Consider the following 16,043-nt stretch of genomic DNA (forward strand, 5'->3'; position numbering starts at 1 on the left):
TAAACAAATCGGATCTAATTAAAATTAAAAGCTTCTGCACAACAAAGGAAACTATAAGCAAGGTGAAAAGACAGCCTTCTGAATGGGAGAAAATAATAGCAAATGAAGCAACTGACAAACAACTAATCTCAAAAATATACAAGCAACTTATGCAGCTCAATTCCAGAAAAATAAACGACCCAATCAAAAATGGGCCAAAGAACTAAATAGACATTTCTCCAAAGAAGACATATGGATGGCTAACAAACACATGAAAAGATGCTCAACATCACTCATTATCAGAGCAATGCAAATCAAAACGACAATGAGGTACCACTTCACACCAGTCAGAATGGCTGCGATCCAAAAATCTGCAAGCAATAAATGCTGGAGAGGGTGTGCAGAAAAGGGAACCCTCCTACACTGTTGGTGGGAATGCAAACTAGTACAGCCACTATGGAGAACAGTGTGGAGATTCCTTTAAAAATTGCAAATAGAAATGCCTTATGACCTAGCAATCCCACTGCTGGGCATACACACCGAGGAAACCAGAATTGAAAGAGACACATGTACCCCAATGTTCATCACAGCACTGTTTCTAATAGCCAGGACATGGAAACAACCTAGATGTCCATCAGCAGATGAATGGATAAGAAAGCTGTGGTCCATATACACAATGGAGTATTACTCAGCCATTAAAAAGAATTCATTTGAATCAGTTCTGATGAGATGGGTGAAACTGGAGCCAATCATACAGAGTGAAGTAAGCTCGAAAGAAAAACACCAATACAGTATACTAACACATATATATGGAATTTAGAAAGATGGCAATGACGACCCTGTATGCAAGACAGGAAAAAAGACACAGATGTGTATAATGGACTTTTGGACTCAGAGGGAGAGGGAGAGGGTGGGATGATTTGGGAGAATGGCATTCTAACATGTATACTATCATGTAAGAATCGAATCGCCAGTCTATGTCTGACGCAGGATGCAGCATGCTTGGGGCTGGTGCATGGGGATGACCCAGAGAGATGTTATGGGGAGGGAGGTGGGAGGGCGGTTCATGTTTGGGAATGCATGTAAGAATTAAAGATTTTAAAATTTAAAAAAATTTAAAAAATTTTTTTTTAATAAAAAATTTAAAAAAAATACTTGGACCACCATCCATCTTGTATTCCATAGTGAAAATACAAGTTTATATTTCTGACAGGAATAAACAGTATCACAGTTTTCTCTTTTCCAAATTATTGGCAACATTTACTATCCCTTGTCTTTTTGGTAATAGCCATCCTAACAGATGTGAGGTTTTGATCTACATTTCCCTGATGATTAGAGATGTTGAGTACTTTTTCGTGTTCTAGATGTCTTCTTTGAACATTATCTATTCATGTACCTTGGCCATTTTAAAGCCAAATTATTTTTTGTTGTTGAATTATGCAACTTTCTTACACATTTTGAATAATAACACTTTATCAGATATATTGTTTACAAATATTTCTCTCACTCCTTAGGTTCTTGTTTTACACAAATATCAACTCAGTTATTATACAATATAACCAAGATCTGACCAAAAATACACAATTATTGTCTTCTTAAGACACTAAGTCTTAAAGTGGTGACTTTTGAATTAGAAACAGTTCACTAACTCACACTGTTTTGAGTCTCACGTTGTTCACTCAAAATTAACGTAAGTAAACCCTTCAGTGCTAGATTCCACAGCACATTTACTGAATTGAAATGGTAAAGAGAAGATAAACATGGCCTCTGTGCAAGGAAATCAAGCAAATCTGTGAAGCATTTCATATGTTTTATTTATAGACCTCATGATAATTAGAGACCAAAAATCTGTAAGAGATACAAAGATACAAAAGAGAAAGGAATCACAATAAAGTATAAATACTAAAACTAGTCATAAATTCACAAGGGAGGAGAGTACAAAAAAGAAGAAAGGAACAAAAACTAAAATTATAAAACCACAAGAAATCAAGTTATACAACGGCAATATGTACATGCCTATTAATAATTACTGTAAATGTAACTGAATAAATGCTCAAATCAAAGACATAGATTAGCTGAATGGATTAAAACAAACATACAAACAAAGACTTAAACTATTCTAATTTTTAAAAAATCTTTTTTTCATTTTGATATTTTAATTTAAACTGTTCTGGGTAATTTAAACTGTTTTATTTTCCAGGTTTTTTTTTTTAATACATTCTTCTGTATTATCTTATCACCAATTGATTTCCTCTAGTGCAGTTTTCATTTCAATTTTTGGGTTCTACAGCATTCATTGGTTCTTCACTGAAAGTTTTCAATATGCTTCTCCATTCTTCTCCAGAGTTCGGTGAATGTTTTTATGACTGGCACTTTAAACTCTTTATCAAGTCAGGTATTTTTCTCTTTTTCATAATTTTTCCCTGATATTTTTATCTTATTCTTTTGTTTCCCTTGTCTTCTAATTTTGTTTGACTGTCTATATTTCTTTCTATGAATTAGGCAAAAGAGTTCCTCTCCCAGCCAGGAAGGTGTGTCCTTGTGTAGGAAAGTCCCTATACAGACTGTGTATACCTAGTGACTTTGATAGGAGGGCTAGAGCTGATTCAGGCATAGAGTGCTTTTTTTCCCTCCCAAGGTACACTGGGGACTACTGCTTTGCTGTATATGAAGATAGGAGCTGGACACTGGCACAAGCCAGTGCACACTGGGTGTTGCCACCTTGGTGGGGTGTGACTGGCATCAGAACTTGCTGTGGGGTGGGATAGTCTTGATAGACCAGCTAAAGCACCTGCACTTTTCAATCTGAACTGTCCCTGTGCTCAGATGCATAGAAAGTGAAGTTGTGTGCTAGCCCTTTAAAAGTGGAGTCTTGATTTGTTACAGCTGTCTGGCTCTTCTGGATATAAGGCTTGCTGTTTTTAACACCAGGGAGATCATCTTCCCAGTACTGGTCCCCACGGCTCGAGTGCTCAATGGGAGTCTCAAAGCATTTACTCCTTAGGAAAGACATCAGCGTTTGGGATATTGCCTTTCACTTGTGGGTCATTCACCAGGGTGTGGGTCCTGAGTAGATTGTATCTTTGTACCCTTAAACCCATCTGGATGCTTTTTGCTTGTTTGTTTTTGTTCCCTAAATTGTAGAAGAGCTATACTGCTAGTTTTCAGGTGTCCTCAGAAAGAGTTGTTTTCTTACACTGTACACACTGGGTGTGTCTATGGAAGGAGGTGAGCAGGATCCTCTTACTCTGCTGTCTTGATCCTGCCTTCTCTATTTTGAATATGAGCATCTATCTTCTACTTATTTATCACTGGATAGAAATCTGGATTTATATTTTGCTAATTATGACAGCTCAGTTGGTAAAGAATCCACCTGCAATGCAGGAGACATCAGTTTGATTCCTGTGTCGAGAAGATCCACTGGAGAAGGGATAGGCTAAGCACTCCAGTATTCTTGGGCTTCCCTTGTGGCTCGGCTGGTAATTAATCTGCCCGCAATGAGGGAAACTGGGGTTTGATCCCGCGGGTTGGGAAGATCCCCTGGAGAAGGGAAAGGCTACCCATTCCAATTTTCTAGGCTGGAGAATTCCATGGACTGTACAGCCCATGGAGTTGCAGAGTCGAACACAACTGAATGGTGTTCACTTCATTTTCACTTTCATTCATTCACTCATTGTTCATCTTTTAGACTTATGTGCGTCATGCCTTATGTAGCATAATTTTGAAAAATAAATCATTAATCATAAGTGAAAATACAGAGTATATGTTGTTATTGTCTAGTCACTAAGTTGTGTCCAACTCTTTGTGACCCCATGGACTACAACACATCAGGTGTTCCTGTCCTCCACTCTCTCCCAGAGTTTGCTCAAATTCATGTCCGTTGAGTCAGTAATCCTATCTAACCATCTCATCCTCTTCTGCCTTTTCTCCCTTTGCCTTCAGTCTTTCCCAACATCAGGGTCTTTTCCAGTGATGTGGCCCTTTGTAGCAGGTGACAAAACTATTGGAGTTTCAGCATCAGTCCTTCCGATGAATATTCAGGATTGATTTCCTTTAGGATTGATTGGCTTAAACTCCTTGCTGTCCAAGGATCTTTCAAGTGTATTCTCTAGCACCACAATTCTAAAGCATCAGTTCTTTGGCACTCAGCCTTTTTTATGATCCAACTCTCACATCTGTACACAACTTCTGAAAAAAAACATAGTTTTGACTATACAGAGCTTTAGTCAGCAAAATCATTGTGGATGGTAACTGTAGACTACAGAATATATACCAACATTATTTAGTAACAGATCAAATGGTATAGATGAACCAATAACAACTTAAATGTGCCATAAGTGTATTCTTCAAAAGAAGAACAAAGGAAATTCCCATGAAAAATGAATAAAATTAAGAATTAAATGAGTAATGGGATTGGACAGATAGAGATTGGTATCTATAAATACTTTTATTGGCACAAGAGCTAGAAGAAAACATTTTGAGACCTATGGAGAGAGTAGTTTGTAGTTTATTTCTAAGGATAAAGATGAAGAATTGGAAATAACGTTGGAAGAACTTTTAAGTGCTTCATTAAGATAGGACTTTTTCAGGTCAATAACCCCTATTGTTAATTAGCATTTAGACATATATTCCTTATATTGAAAGCAGACTTAAAAATCATGCCTGAGCATCTGAAGCAATCCATGAGTTCTGACAATGTCAAGCATCCAGTGAGACCCAGATAGTTAATTATTTTTAAAAAATCTCCTTAATAAAACAGCTAGTGTTAAAAACAATGATTGAAATAGTCATGCATTTTATATTATTGACAGATTATTTTTCCTAATCAATCAAATCCATAAAGGAATCTAAGGAGAGGAGAAAGATTTTATTTTAATGTATCTCTCTCCCTCCAAATTAGCAATATTTTCATTTGGAAAAGAGAAAGGAAAATTGTAATGGGAAATATTTAAACAGAAAGTATCTTGTGCAATGCTTAAAAGATCTAGTAGCTTATAAGTATGTTAAATTATTCCTACATTGTTAAATTATTAATATTTTTGAAGACAGTCTCAATTAGAAAAAATAACTACAAACACTTCCTGTATGTTTCTATATCACTGCCTAATAATTCTACATGACATTAATAAAAATGATAAATAAATTTATATTAAAAAATAAAAAAGAAATAAACAATGAAAAAAAAAGAAAAAAATGGTAATTGTACTTATCAGTTACAGGGATGTGTCACAGCAGATAGTGACTTTCTGGAACATTCATGATGGCATACCATGAAAGTGGGAAAGGCACAATATAAAGTTCACAGAAAGAAAAAAAAAACCTGCAGGGAAAATTACAAAATAAAAGAAATAGAAAAATACATCAAGCAAATAATTTCTTGGTCAAATAAATTGGCAGATCATTTACAATGAGAAATTTAGAGTCCACTATCTAGTCAAGGCTATGGTTTTTCTGGTGGTCATGTGTGGATGTGAAAATTGGACTGTGAAGAAAGCTGAGCGCCAAAGAATTGATTTTTTTGAACTGTGGTTTTGGAGAAGACTCTTGAGAGTCCCTTGAACTGCAAGGAGATCCAACCAGTCCATTCTGAAGGAGATCAACCCTGGGATTTCTTTGGAAGGGATGATGCTAAAGCTGAAACTCCAGTACTTTGGCCACCTCATGCAAAGAGTTGACTCATTGGAAATGACTCTGATGCTGGGAGGAATTGGGGGCAGGAGGAGAAGGGGACGACAGAGGATGAGATGGCTGGATGGCATCACTGACTCCATGGACGTGAGTCTGAGTGAACTCTGGGAGTTGGTGATGGACAAGGAGGCCTGGCGTGCTGAGATTCATGGGGTTGCAAAGAGTCAGACATGACTGAGCGACTGAACTGAACTGAACTTATCAACAGGAAGGAAAATTATAACACAAATGTACTTTCCATCTGTATTAACATGTCTGAGTATTTTCTGAAACTGTGATATAATAGCAATTGACTTATAAAAACTGATTCATGTCCTTTTCATTTTAAAGAACTTATATAATTTATTTTTATAAAGATATCAAAAATTTTGGGGAAAGGAACTTATTTCTTGTGGCTTCACATTTCCATGTGATAAGATTGATTAGAGTCACAGGGAAAACTTTTCCTTACTCTTCTTCCCCAGGAGAAAGGAATGACTCATTGCTTTTGTGAGTTCAGGAGAGAAACTGAGCTCTTTGGCTCATCATCTTTCTTTATCCATCTTCTGGACTCCTACTGCAGAAGAAAATTTGCCCATTCTCAGCCCAGCATTAAGGTTCCTGGGACATCACTTGGCTTAGTTTGGGAAGATAGTCTCCATTCAGGCAGTGTTAGCAAGCCCTTTAATGAGATCTGAGTTATGCCTTCCAAACAGCCTCAACAGTGTAACAAGTAAAAATGATCTCCAGTTGTCTGCTTCCTGCCTCTTGAATTTCTGTCACTCATTTCTGAACATGGTCAGAGTAGAAACAGAGTTACATGTTGAGACATTAACTCCCAGGAGAATACACTGAAGCATTTCTGGTTATCCTTAGGATCTCTGTATTTCAACTGCTGCATAAGGGTAGAGAAAAGAAAAAATTAAATCCCCTTGGTACACTGAAAATCAAAACTTTTCTGGTGCAACACTGATTTATAGTAAATCATGTATTAAAAAAAAGTTTCATTCATTTATTTGCCAGGCCATTCATTTCTTTGACAAATATCTGTCATGATATAGGGAAAGACAACAGAATAAATTCTATGCAAATATTAATAAAATGATGCTTCATCCAAAAGAAGTTAATAGTATAAAAAGTTGATTTCAGCTGAGTATAGAAACATATCTATAAAAAGTATTATTTCAAATTAACTGATCATATAATTACTTTAAATATATAATAGAGTATATTTATTGTGTATTGATAAATAGAATATACTTATAAAATTCAGGCTAGATGTAGTCCAATATTATGTTTTTATATGAAATAAAAATTATTTGCAAGTGTTGAATACATATATAACAATATAAGTATGGATTCTTACATAGCATTTAGATAACTTCATTAAAACTGATGAATCAGTGTTGCTGTTTAACCTGTTTATGAATAAACAGATTATATCACAAGGTAACTAAAGTGTTTAAGGCCTCACATCTGCTGTGTTAGCTGTCCTCTGGGATGGCCACCAATGATCATCACCTTCTGATATTCACATTCTTGTCTGGTTTCTTCCACATTGTGCCAGAGTGAGTCCACATAACCAGTTGCATATGGAAGAAGATGTGTTGTAGGTTGTGTCACTTCTGAGATTAGATTTTGTGAGATGTTATGGCTTCTATCTTGATTGGTCTCTTACTCTCTCAGATCATTCACTTTAGTGAAATTCAGCTGTCGTGTAGAGAAGTCTATGTGGCAAGAAACTGAGCCCTCTGCTGAAAACTAGAAAAGGATTGAGGCCTTCTGACAAAAGCTGTGTAAGTAAGCCAACCTAAAAGTAGATCTTCTGCTGCAGTTAAGCCTTCAGATTACTGCAAATACAGCCTACAAACTAACAGCCACTTATCGGTTCTTGTTCTGAGAACCCTCACTAATACAGTGATTCTTTCTTCTCCCCATATATTAGGCTAAATCAATCTATTGCAATTTACCAAATAGTCCAAAAATATTGTGAAAAAAGAAACCTGTTTCTTATGGTTTCTATGAGTTGTGCATTCATGTTTCTACTCCACCTCTTAATAAGTGGATTTTTTGGATTAAATTATATAAATTTGGTCTATTTGATCTTAAAAGATAATTTCTAAGAGGACTTTAACATGCTATATTATGCAGGGATAGGTACTCCCTTACAGACTCTGTATTTTGTAGTAACTCAAATGCATGTTGTGCTAGATATATCAAAAATAGAGTGAACAGTGTCCTAGGGGTATTTTCTTTTACCATTTCATAATGATATCAATTGCCATATTAAGGGAGACTTCAAAGCCTTCACTGAAACATGTTATGTGGATGGTGGCATCATAGGCATGCTTTATGTGAAATTTTGAAGAAGGCATTGTCTGTTCTCAATGTCACTGATCATATTCTACCACCATCTTCTTTGCTAACTCCCAGAATTCCATAGAACTTAGATGGTCTCCTGTGCAGCCTATTTGAAGGCATCTAATCAGGTCCCTGGTGGATCAGAGGTTAAAGCCTCTGCCTGCAATGCAGGAGACCTGGGTTTGATCCCTGGGTCGGGAAGATCCCTTGGAGAAGGAAATGGCAACCCACTCCAGTATTCTTGCCTGAAGAATCCCATGGACAGAGGAGCCTGGTGGGCTACAGTCCATGGGGTCACAAAGAGTCAGACACGACTGAGTGACTTCACACTAATCACACTAATCGGGTCCCAGCTGTTGACTTTGATTCCTAAGTCAAGATAGAACAATTTCTCTCTTGTTTGAAGAAATAATAATTTCTTTTCCTCCCTTTCCTATCATCTACCCCAAAGGTAACAAATCTATCTTTTGTGCTTTCTTCCCAGGTATAGATGTTTTAATGGGTTACTTAGGATAATAAGTAGAACATAGTTGAAGATGACCTTTGTGAATAATGTGTTATGAGTCTTAGCTAAAGTCTTAACTGCCTTCTTTATAGTCTCTGTGGCCTGAATATTGGGGCGTTCCTGGTGGCTCAATAGTAAAGAATTTGACTGCAATGCAGGAGATTCAGGAGATGCAGGTTCTATCCCTGGATAGGGAAGATCCCTCGAAGGAGGGCAAGGCAACCCACTTCAGTATTTTTGACTGCAGAATCCTATTAACAGAGGAACCTGATGGGCTACAGTCCATAGTGTTACACCAAGTTGGACGGGACTGAAGCAACTTAGCATGCATACATACAGCTTGAATATTAATCCCCTTCAAAGTTGAATTTAACTATGAATTCCTGGGGAAATCTTTCACTGGATCTCAGGTAAGGTTTAGTTTCATGATTATACACTTTGTAAGAAACTTCTATAGCTTCACAGAATATTTACCACCATCCTGTATGTAATTGTTGCCTATGTCTATAAAATTATAAACTTCAGAAATGCCAGGAGAAATGCAATTTCTGATCAATTGCTCTAATCCAAGTGCTGGCATTTGTCAGACTCTCAGTTACATAAGATAAAAGAATAAATTATTGAACAATCATTTGTATAAGTCAAGGAAATAACATTACAATCTATTTTGGATCATATTCTGTGATAAGAAACTCTGATTCATATTACTGAAGATTTCAATTTATTCTAAATAACTTCCTTACTGAGGAAAAAATCAGCATTTCTCTAACTTGTTTTTGTTCATCTTAAACAAATTAGATTTTATGGACTAAGACAGATATATTGTACACTCATTATAGAAGGGTATATTGAACTGAGTGCTGAAAACATCTTAAAAATTATTTGCTGTTTAATTTAAATAATACCAAATGCTTATATATGGTACTATGTTTCATAGTATAAACTAAATTTTACTGTTGCCAGTCTCCCTGTTATAGGCATTGAATATTTCTCTCACATTTTTCCTTCTTGGGTTGCTGGTAAGGGCAAAACTTTTCATAGTATACAAATTAGGGTAAAATGGAAGGCGAGATAATATAAACAGATTTTCTATTTTAGTTTATAATGTTAACTGACTAAATTGAAATTATACTGTGCTGTCATCAGGCCAGACCCAGTGGAGTCTGAGACTGAGGGATATACAGACAAAAGGGAGATGAATGGAGTCAAATAGTGTAGGTTTGGGGGCCCAAAAGGATTCTGATTTCATTGACTAATTTTATTCATGCATAGGACCACATTAAAATTCTTTAAATTCTTTTATGAATCAAATTCTAAGTGGTTGTATTATCAGAAAAGTGTACATAAAGGAGCATGCTCTTCAAGGGAGAATAAAAAAGGGAATGTTTGATGGAATTTATTATTTATATTTCCTTTTTAGTCTTCCCTATTTTGCAAAAACACATCATTTCTATATAGATATATAATTAATTATAGTACTGGTCTTCTGTTATATGTTACAGCATTTTTAGTTTATATTTTAGGAATATGGTAATCAAACAGTTGCATCCAGCACCAGGACTAGAAAGCAACGTTAAATCATATACGTAGGCTTTATCTGTTAAAAAAACAAACAAACAAAAAAAAAAACCCTACATTGTCAAATTCTAATATTTTATCTTACTAACAATTATGAAAAATCTTTTTATCAAATGAAACTTTCATGTACTTTATAATTATACCTTCAGCCACATAAGAAATGTTTCCATATTGGAAACAAAGTAGTAAAACTATTTCTACTTGCAGATACAGAACACCCTAAAGATTACTGAGAGGAATGTCAACAACCTCAGATATGCAGATGATACTACCTTAATGGCATAAAGCAAAGAGGAACTAAAGAGCCACTTGATGAAGGTGAAAGAGGTTGTGAAAAAGCTGGCTTAAAACTCAACATTCAAAAAATGAAAATCATGGCATCTGGTCCCATCACTTCATGGCAAATAGTAGGGGAAAAAGTGGAAACAGTGACAGATTTTATTTTGGGGGGCTTCAAAGTCACTGCAGACTGTGACTGTACCAACAAAATTAAAAGACACTTGCTTTTTGGAAGAAAATCTGTGACCAACTTAGACAGCATTTTAAAAAGCAGAGATCTCACTTTGCTGACAAAGGTCCATAAAGTCAAAGCTATGGTTTTTTCATTAGTCATGTACAGATGTTAGAGTTGGACCATAAAGAAGGCTGAGCACCAAAGAACTGATATCTTCAAACTGTGGTGCTGGAGAAGACACTTGAGAGTTCTTTGGACAGCAAGGAGATCAAAACAGTCAATCCTAAAGGAAATCAATCCTGAATATTCATTGGACGGGCTGATGCTGAGGTTGAACCTCTAATACTTTGGCCATCTGATATAAAGACCTGGCATTTTGGAAAGGACTTGATGCTGAAAAAGACTGAAGGCAAGAGGAGAATGGGGTGACAGGATGAAATGGTTGGATGGCATCATTTACTCAATGGACATGTGTTTGAGTAAGCTCCAGGAGTTGATTATGGACAGGGAAGCCTGGTGTGCTGCAGTTCATGGCATTGCAAATATTCAGACACGACTTAGCAACTGAGAATCAACAAAGAACCAACTAAAAATGGAGAACTTTTATAGCCAGTAAATAAATTCAGCAAGGATGAAGGATACAACATGAATACCATTTCAAAACTAAGATCACAATACTAATAATTTTATAAAAAGGGAAAATAACAAGTGTTTGCATGGATATATGTATGGCAGGATGCAGCTTCTATGGAAAATTGTCAGTACCTCAAAAAATTAAACACAGACTTACCGTATGACCCTGAATTTTCAATCCTAATTATATATTTCAAAAAACCAAAAAGACAGGTATTAAGAACTCTTACATGAAAGTCTATAGTATGAATGATTTTATTCATAAAAGTAAAATAATGGAACTACTTTCCTGGTGGCTCAGTGGTAAAGAATCTGCCAGACATTTCAGGAGACCTGAGTTCAATCCCTGGTTCAGGAAAATCCTCCAGAAAAGGCAATGGCAACCTACTCCAATATTCTTGCCTAGGAAATCCCATGGACAGAGGAGCCTGGTAGGTTACAGTCCATGTGGTCTCAAAGGAGTCAGGCATGATTTAGTGACTAAACAATAACAACAAAAGAGCTGACAGAAATTTCCATCAATGGATATACGGCTAAACAAAACAGACTTATTCATATCATAGAATATTATTAAGTCCTAATGGCACCCCAGTCCAGTACTCTTGCCTGGAAAATCCCATGGACGGAGGAGCCTGGAAGGCTGCAGTTCATGGGGTCACTGAGACTTGGACATGACTCAGTGACTTCACTTTCAGTTTTCACTTTCATGCATTGGAGAAGGAAACGGCAACCCACTCCAGTGTTCTTGCCTGGAGAATCCCAGGGACGGCGGAGTCTGGTGGCCGCCGTCCTGGGGTCACACATAGTCGTACACGACTGAAGTGACTTAGCAGCAGCAGCAGCAGCAAAAGGGATAAAGTACTGATAAGTGCTACAACATGGATACATCTGAAAACACTATGCTAAATGAAAGATTATAAAAATAAAAGGATATATATATATATATATATATATATATATATATATATACACACATATCCATATATATGACAGAGAAGGCAATGGCACCCCACTTCAGTACTCTTGCCTGGAAAATCCCATAGACAGAGGAGCCTGGAAGGCTGCAGTCCATGGGGTCATTAAGCGTCGGACACGACTGAGCGACTTCACTTTCACTTTTTACTTTCATGCATTGGAGAAGGAAATGGCAACCCACTCCTGTATTCTTGCCTGGAGAATCCCAGGGACGGCGGAGCCTTGTGGGCTGCCGTCTATGGGGTCGCACAGAGTCAGAGATGACTGAAGTGACTTAGCAGCAGCAGCAGCAGCATATATATGATATTCTGATTAAGCAAATTTAATAAACAGAAATTAAATTAATGGTTTTCTGAGGCTGGAAGAAGAGTGAAATAGAAAGTAAACCTAACATAATAGGGTTTCTTTCTGATGTGATAGAAAATTTCTGGAATAATATAATGAAAATGATTTTACAATGTGAATATAATAAAACCCACTTAATTGTTAACATTAGTATAGTTAATTTTATAATACGTGTCTTATTTATTTCTTAAAATGTAAATGCAGGAATTTCAATTCAATCACTTGAAATATCATCACTTTTAAATTTCACTGCATTTCTAGATCCAAGTGGTATAGAAGAAAGTCCATATACTTAAGAAGCTAGCTCAATTGGTTTTGAATAAGAGTTAGAGGATTTGGAAGTGCTATGCCTTAAGAGAGATTGTCTAATCCATTTGATATACAGTTGCCTCATCTGTGAAATGGTGATAGCTACATTTACATTTCAGGTATTTAGGAGAATTAAATGAGGTTTTACATGCAAAGAGCAAAGGCAGGGTTGAATGTTCCATCAGCAAAACTCTGTGTGCTCTCTATTTTCAAATGTATGCTCTTTACTCTTCTTCTCATTATGTTTTAAGATGCTAGATTACCTTCTGCTCCTCAGTTATGTTATTCAGAATGGGAATATTTTAATTAATTCATCTTTCTTTCCTATATTGCCTATAGTTACATTTTCCTGTCCTTGTTTGTCTGAAGTCTAATTATCTGAGACAACAGACTACCAAGACTTGCTTGACAACTTGGCCCCACCATGGTATAGCACATTTCTGACCTAGTCTAAAAGAAGGCATTCAAAGTCATTTAAAGGGAAGAAACTGGCTCTTAAACCTTTTTAAAAGTTCTGGGTACAAAATGTATAGAAACCGGATGACATCTATCACAAATGACACTTTGGAAGTAGTGGCCAAGGTTGAAATTAAGATGAAGTTAAAATGACCTTGAGGGTGTTATGCTATGTGAAATAAGTCAGGTAGAGAAAGATAAATACTATATGATCTCACCCTTATGTAGGATCAAAAAACCAACAATGAATATACCTCATAGAAGCAGAGAACAAATTGGTGGTTGCCAGAATTGGGGTCTTGGTGGTTGAGGAAATGGATGAAAAAGGTCAAAATATAAAATGTTATAGTCATAAAATAAATATGCTATGGGGATGTAAGGTATAGTGTGGTGTCTATAGTTAACATTATTGTACTATATATTTGGAAGTTTCATTGCAGGCAGATTCCTTACCATCTGAACCACCAAAGAAGTCCCAGAAAAAAGTTTTGACTGCAAGAAAAATATTGTAAGAATGTGAGGTGATGGATATCAACTAAATTTCTTGTGGTAATCATTTCCTATATTCACATATATCAAATCAATATGTTTTACACCTTAGAAAAATAGGATGTTATATTTGCAATTGTATCTTAATAAAACTGGGAAAAGCACTTTTTAATTGAGAAAAAAACAAAATAAAAGACAAAGTATTAGGTGACTGTAGAAACAATTGCCTAAGATACTGTTCATGTATATAATTTTGCAACTTTAGAATTTGTTTTTGTTAAGAAGACATTGACGAAAACATTCAATATGTCTGATAAAACATAATAATTTTACAGAAAAAAAGATGAAGTTTGTAATTTGTATGACACATTTATTCCAATAAAGAAGTTAAAACCCTTCTCAATTTTCAGAAAATTTCAAGTGTAAGTAGCAGAAAAAGATATGGGCAGGGAGGTGGCAATTTTGGATCAGGGAGTTTTAAATGCTGAGAAAAGTGAAACAAGCATAACTTTTCATGGTATAGTATATTTGTATAAAAAATAATCTCACATCAAACAGAATTTTTAAAAATCCAGTATAAAAATGAATACAGGAGGATGACTCTGGATAAAAAGAGATAAACCTCCACACTCAGACAACTCTTATATCCATCAGTTCAGTTCAGTTCAGTCGCTCAGTTGTGTCTGACTCTGTCCATCACCATCTCCCGGAGTTCACTCAGACTCACGTCCATCGAGTCCATGATGCCATCCAGCCATCTCATCCTCTGTCGTCCCCTTCTCCTCCTGCCTCCAATCCCTCCCAGCATCAGAGTCTTTTCCAATGAGTCAACTCTTCCCATGAGGTGGCCAAAGTACTGGAGCTTCAGCTTTAGCATCATTCCTTCCAAACAATCCCAGGGTTGATTTCCTTCAGAATGGACTGGTTGGATCTCCTTGCAGTCCAAGGGACCCTCAAGAGTCTTCTCCAACACCACAGTTCAAAAGCATCAATTCTTTGGTGCTCAGCCTTCTTCACAGTCCAACTCTCACATCCATACATGACCACAGGAAAAACCATAGCCTCGACTAGACAGACCAAAGGACCTTCATAAACTATATTTTGAAAACCACTATTCTAATGTAACCTCTTTATTTAAAAATAAGAAAGAAAGACAAAAGACAAAAAGATTTAGTTAATGGCTTAATTCTCCCATGCAGATGAATGAATAAGAAAGCTGTGGTACATATACACAATGGAGTATTACTCAGCCATTAAAAATAATACATTTGAATCAGTTCTAATGAGGTGGATGAAATTGGAGCCGATTATGCAGAGCGAAGTAAGACAGAAAGAAAAGCACCAATACAGTACACGAATGCATATATATGGAATTTAAAAAGATGGTAACGATACCCTGTATGCAAGACAGCAAAAGAGACACAGATGTATAGAACAGTCTTTTGGACTCTGTGGGAGAGGGAGAGGATGGGATGATTTGGAAAAATGGCATTGAAACATGCAGAATATCATATAAGAAATGAATCGCTAGTCCAGGTTTGATGCAGGATACAGGATGCTTGGGGCTGGTGCACTGGGAAGACCCAGAGAGATGGTATGAGGAGGGAGGAGGGAGGGGGGGTTCAGGATTGGGAACATGTGTACACCTGTGGCAGATTCATGTTGATGTATGGCAAAACCAATACAATATTGTAAAGTAAAAATAAAATAAATTCTGAAAAAAAAGAACTGATCACGGAGTTTATATTTCTGGGTAGGCAATAATGTTTTATCTCCAGAAAATAGTTTATCATAGAATGGGGAAAATTAAAACAATAATAATAACCAATGACTTAATTTAATACAATTAACTCAGAGAAACTCAGAGCTAATTCATTATTTAGCTCTACACATATATTTTGTATACATTTGTATCTCATAGTCAAAGATAATTATATATAAAAAGGCTGCATTTTTCTTACCTTAGTGATTAATTTCTTTAAATTTCCAAGTAGATATTCAGAACAGGACACTCAGCAACTGGAACAAAGAGGAAATTCACCAAAACTCTTTGTAATTCAGGATAAGATATGCTGATTATTATAAAGCAGCTGAGAAAATTAGCATCTTCAAAGTAAGGTGTCCCAGCAATCTACAATGAGCTTTTTCTTTGTGGATTTCAAAATAATTGTATTCAAGATTTTTTAGGATTTACTGTCTCTCCTTTTCTTTTTTCTTTTAAATATTTTCTCTACTACATTTATTTACATAAGGCTTAAAGTGTATATACATATATATGTACACTTATGTATG

At 36.0% G+C, this 16,043-nt stretch overlaps 1 non-coding gene across 1 annotated transcript; it reads left to right on the forward strand.

Moving 5' to 3' along the window:
* Positions 1-1,685: 1,685 nt before the first annotated feature.
* On the forward strand, positions 1,686-1,791 carry LOC114114193 (U6 spliceosomal RNA). The gene has a single exon (XR_003589030.1). It is a non-coding gene; the product is annotated as a U6 spliceosomal RNA (small nuclear RNA).
* Positions 1,792-16,043: the final 14,252 nt, after the last annotated feature.

Source organism: Ovis aries, chromosome 3 (assembly GCF_016772045.2).
Source record: "Ovis aries strain OAR_USU_Benz2616 breed Rambouillet chromosome 3, ARS-UI_Ramb_v3.0, whole genome shotgun sequence".
NCBI lineage: Eukaryota > Metazoa > Chordata > Mammalia > Artiodactyla > Bovidae > Ovis > Ovis aries.